The following is a 6,000-nucleotide window of genomic DNA, read 5'->3' as shown; positions in this document are numbered from 1 at the left end:
AAAAAATGGCCAATCCATTAGAATGTGAATTTCATGAGGACAGGAACTTTTGTCACTTTCATTCACTGCTATAACTGAACGGTCTAGGACAGTGTCTGGCATACAATAGGAACCCAATAAATATTTGTTAATTGAGTGAATGACTGAATGCATCCTAGAAAATATTGACCTGCCTCCTACTCTAAAATAACAAAACATAAATCAACTTGAAAGTATATATATGTGTATGTATTTCTTTATTTTTTTTTAGGCCACGTCATGCGGGACCCTAGTTCCCCAACCAGGGATCGAACCCATGCCCTCTGCATTGGGAGCACGGAGTCTTAACCACTGGACTGCCAGGGAAGTCCTTATATATGTATGGTTTTATAAGTATGTTTCTGAGGAGTGGTATATTAAATCATACTTAGAGCTAATAATTTAAAGATGCCATATAAAGATTTTCAAAGAATGCTTTTATTAAGAGAATAATCAGCCTTACTTTGTTTGTTTGACAAACCTAGATTTTTTTAATATGTGACACTTGCATAAAGTGGCCTCAACTCCACTTCAGTGCCCAGAAGAGAACAGAATATGACTTAAAACTAACATAGTTTCTAAATATCATATCAGCTCTATAAAACTAATTTTTTCCTATGACAAAGTTATAGTCTTGGTGAATTAATGAATGAAATAAAGATTTTTTTCATACTTCGTCCTCCTATGAAGTATAAAACAAGGGAATCATTCTAGAGACTTCCCTCTCTACATCATGTTCAACATCTACTAATTTTATATTTTTAAAATATTTTTATATATTTTATTTTATATTTATATATATTAATATTTATATTTTATTTATACTTATATTTTTATATTTTATATTCTAAATATTTCTTTTTTTTTTACATCTTTATTGGAGTATAATTGCTTTACAATGGTGTGTTAATTTCTGCTTTATAACAAAGTGAGTCAGCCATACATATACATATGTTCCCATATCTCTTCCCTCTTGCATCTCCCTCCCTCCCACCCTCCCTATCCCACCCCTCCAGGCAGTCACAAAGCACCCAGCTGATCTCCCTGTGCTATGCGGCTGCTTCCCACTAGCTATCTACCTTACGTTTGGTAGTGTATATATGTCCATGCCTCTCTCTCGCTTTGTCACAGCTTACCCTTCCCCCTCCCCATATCCTCAAGTCCGTTCTCTAGTAGGTCTGTGTCTTTATTCCTGTCTTACCCCTAGGTTCTTCATGACATTTTTTTTCTTAAATTCCATATATATGTGTTAGCATACGGTATTTGCCTTTCTCTTTCTGACTTACTTCACTCTGTATGACAAACTCTAGGTCTATTCACCTCATTACAAATTGCTCAATTTCGTTTTTTTTTATGGCTGAGTAATATTCCATTGTATATATGTGCCACATCTTCTTTATCCATTCATCCAATGATGGACACTTAGGTTGTTTCCATCTCCGGGCTATTGTAAATAGAGCTGCAGTGAACATTTTGGTACATGACTCTTTTTGAATTATGGTTTTTCTCAGGGTATATGCCCAGTAGTGGAATTGCTGGGTCATATGGTAGTTCTATTTGTAGTTTTTTAAGAAACTTCCATACTGTTCTCCGTAGTGGCTGTACCAATTCACATTCCCACCAGCAGTGCAAGAGTGTTCCCTTTTCTCCACACCCTCTCTAGCATTTATTGTTTCTAGATTTTTTGATCATGGCCATTCTGACCGGTGTGAGATGATATCTCATTGTAGTTTTGATTTGCATTTCTCTAATGATGAATGATGTTGAGCATTCTTTCATGTGTTTGTTGGCAATCTGTACATCTTCTTTAGAGAAATGTCTGTTTAGGTCTTCTGCCCGTTTTTGGATTGGGTGGTTTGTTTTTTTGATGTTGAGCTGCATGAGCTGCTTGTAAATTTTGGAGATTAATCCTTTGTCAGTTGCTTCATTTGCAAATATTTTCTCCCATTCTGAGGGTTGTCTTTTGGTCTTGTTCATGGTTTCCTTTGCTGTGCAAAAGCTTTGAAGTTTCATTAGGTCCCATTTGTTTATTTTTATTTCCATTTCTCTAGGAGGTGGGTCAAAAAGGATCTTGCTGTGATTTATGTCATAGAGTGTTCTGCCTATGTTTTCCTCTAAGAGTTTGATAGTTTCTGGCCTTACATTTAGGTCTTTAATCCATTTTGAGCTTATTTTTGTGTATGGTGTTAGGGAGTGTTCTAATCTCATACTTTTACATGTACCTGTCCAGTTTTCACAGCACCACTTATTGAAGAGGCTGTCCTTTCTCCACTGTACATTCCTGCCTCCTTTATCAAAGATAAGGTGACCCTATGTGCATGGGTTTATCTCTGGGCTTTCTATCCTTTTCCATTGATCTGTATTTCTGTTTTTGTGCCAGTACCATACTGTCTTGATTACTGTAGCTTTGTAGTGTAGTCTGAAGTCAGGGAGCCTGGCAGGCAGATTCTTAACCACTGCGCCAGTAGGGAAGCCCCTATACTGATTGATTTTTGAAGGTTAAACCAGTCCTGCATTCCTGCAGGAATGCAGGAATAATTATTATATTACTATTATGCTCAGAATAATATGCAATCATAAAAAATAATATAAGCTAATAATATGCTGAATATGTGAAACTATCTCTGTGACATAATATTAAATGGAAGGGTGCAGAAAGGAGCATGTATTATTTTAATATTTTATAAATAGTAGGAAATATATATATTTATTAGCTTACATGTACATAAAGTATCCTGGAAAAATATAAAAGGCTTGATATCATTGGTTGTCTCTGAGAAGGGAAATGAATGACAGGGCACTGGGGTTAAAGAATTCTTAAGATATACTCTTCTGTATCTTTTATATTTTGAGTTACGTGATTTTAATACCTGGTAAATATTTCTCTGACAATACTTGGTAGATATCTTTTCATGTCAGGCAAAACAAAGCTATCTAATTTTTTAAGTGGCTGAATGATACTACCTAGTTGGATTTGCCATATTTAACCAACTCTCCACTGATGAAAACTTAGAATGTTTCTAATTTTTCACTATTGTAAATATCATTGCAGTGACTGTCTTTGGATATATTTTTGCATACATGTACAAGTTTTCTTTTTTAAATTATTTTTTAATTTTTGGCTGTGCTGGGTCTTCGTTGCTGGGCACGGGCTTTCTCTAGTCACAGTGAGCAGGGCTTACTCTTCATTGTGGTGCACGGGCTTCTCATTGCGGTGGCTTCTGTTGCAGAGCATGGGCTCTAGAGTGCAGGCTCAATAGTTGTGGCACACGCACAGGCTTAGTTGCTCCGTGGCATGTGGGATCTTCCCGGACCAGATCTCGAACCCGTGTCTCCTGCATTGGCAGGTGGATTCTTAACCATTGCGTCACTAGGGAAGTCCTGTGCAAGTATTTTTGAGCAATAAATTCTTACAGTTATTAGGATAAAAAATACACATATTAAATTTTGATTGTTATAGCTATTTAAATATTTAGTTCATCTTTTTGTTGTTATTTGTAAAAAGTCTCTGATAGCTCTAGATTTTAGCTGCCCAAAACATTTTTCCTTTCCCCAATTTTCAGTTCCAGAACTCTTCTTCCTTGTAAAGAATCTATTTCATGTGTTTGGGGAGGGACTAATTTCCCTTTTCCCAGTTACAGAAATGGGCATGTGACTCAGCCAATCAGAGTATTCCATTCATGCATCTAGAATGATTTGTTCATATATGGACATGTGAGAACCATGTTGAACCAGTGAAAATCATCCCTAATGTGTTTTACAGTAACAGTGGAGATAGATAGTGCCCTTTTCTCTGAGGTTCCTGGCATTCCAATACACGAACCTGGAATCATCAGTGGTCATCCTTGCTACCTAGAAATGAGACAGACTGACAGAAAGGTGTTACTAAGAGGTAGATGATAGATAGATAGATAGATAGGAAAATAGATGATGCCTTGATGACACGGTTTGAACTGAATTTGCTTGCCTGAAGACTCATGCACAAATGACTACTAATACATTTCCTTTTGTTGCTTCCACTGGTTCTAGTGGGTTTCTGTCATTTACAATCAAGATTCCTGGGTGAATAGTCTAGTTCTCTGTCGGTCGTATGTATTACAGATGTTTTCTCCAGTATGCTGCTTTGTCTTTTGACTTTATTTGTGGTGTTTTTGGCTGTACAGGAATTTTTAAAAATTTTACACAGTGAATCTGTTCATCTTTTCTCTTGGGTTTCATTTCCTACTTAAAAAGATCCTTCTCATTCTGAATTTTTATTAAGACCCATTTATCTCTTTATATTTTCAATTTTGACCTTTAGGAATCTGGAAATTAATTGTTGTGTGTGGTGTGAGGCAGATACAGATCCCGTTTTTTTAAGTAGAGTAATACATTATTTCAGTGTGTACATATACACATATACCTGTCAAAATGATTATCTCTTGTTCATTGTGTGGTGGCATTACAACAGATTTTGTTTTCCTCTTAGGTTTAGTTCCATTTTCAAATATTTCTGTAATGTATGCCTTTTTAAAAAAAATTATTTATTTTAGGCTGCATTGGGTCTTCGTTGCTGCACGCAAGCTTTCTCTAGTTACAGCGAGCAATGGCTTCTCTTGTTGCAGAGCATGGGCTCTAGGGCGCGCGGGCTTCAGTAGTTGTGGTGCACAGGCTCAGTAGTTGGCTCGCAGGCCCTAGAGCGCAGGCTCAGTAGTTGTGGTGCACGGGCTTAGTTGCTCTGCGGCATGTGGGATCTTGCATGCCCCCTGCATTGGCAGGCGGATTCTTAACCACTGCGCCACCAGGGAAGCCCCTCTATAATGTACGTCTTACTTTCATATTTAAGAAACACACTGTAAGTTATTTTTTTAAAGATCTGTAAGAGATCACTTAGATTCGAGGTTTGTACTGAACATGAAGAAATAGCGAGATTGAGCGCTAAGTATGTTTCATGTTTGTCCAAATGTCTAGGTATATTTGTTTCTCTGCAGTGTCTCTAAGATATTGTAATTTCCCATGAACCCTATTCTTTCCTGTTTATTCTTATTTCAGTATGATACCACCCAGTTACTCAAACCAAGAAACAACATTTTTTTAAATAAAAAATAAATATACTTTTCCTCCAAGAAATATTTCAGGAACAAGTGTAAGCATTAGTAGGCTATGTGCCACTAGGATTTAGTGAATTAGGATTTATTTTTTTAAATCTTGTTTCACAATTATGGGTATATTACATTTTTAATGAATTTATTATCATGCTATAAACATCCCCTTCTGGATTACATGTGTGATATGGTAGTTACTTCTCCTACATTAATAATTTTATTCTTTTGCTGGAGAATACCTTGTATACTTCTCAGGCAAGGTTTTCCTATTTCTGCTTAAAACTGAATTAATTCTCAAGGAGAAGAATACAGGCATCCCAATTTATTGAATTCATTAGTCAGAAAAATTATTTTGCCTGGCTTATTTTTTTATTTAAATGATATTACTACATGATATACACAAACTGACATAAAATGTATTTTCTGACATTCTCTAATGATACGATAGTTGTATAAATTTAAGTCGTTTCATTTCATCAGGTTTCATTAGCAATGACATTTTAGATTTAAGTTACCTGCACATAAAAGATATGCCATATATGAAACAATTCTATGCCTTTCTAAAATTGTTTGTTATCTCAAAATGCTCTTTTACCTTCCTCTTACTAAATACTAATTCTTAAAGCCTCAAGTTCTACTGTATCCATATGTTGCTTTGCAATGTAATTTTTGTACGTTTTACTTTATTTTCTTGCCAGGCTATCACTGAAAGCCTGCTGAGTGCTGGCACTAGCCTGTGGAATCAGGCTTTATGAGATGGCAGTCCGGGTAACTGAAAAATTGTACCAGTTTTCTTAGAGCCTGGGTAATGAATTCAAACAACTAAATATAGTACTGGAATTAATCTTTTATTCCCCAGAGCAATCCACAGTTGAGATGGTTGGCACTGGACAAATTT

The sequence above is a fragment of the Grampus griseus genome (genome assembly GCF_964374135.1).
Source record: "Grampus griseus genome assembly, chromosome: 18".
Lineage (NCBI taxonomy): Eukaryota > Metazoa > Chordata > Mammalia > Artiodactyla > Delphinidae > Grampus > Grampus griseus.
The sequence above is the reverse complement of the archived record's forward strand: the minus strand, read 5'-3'. Positions refer to the sequence as shown.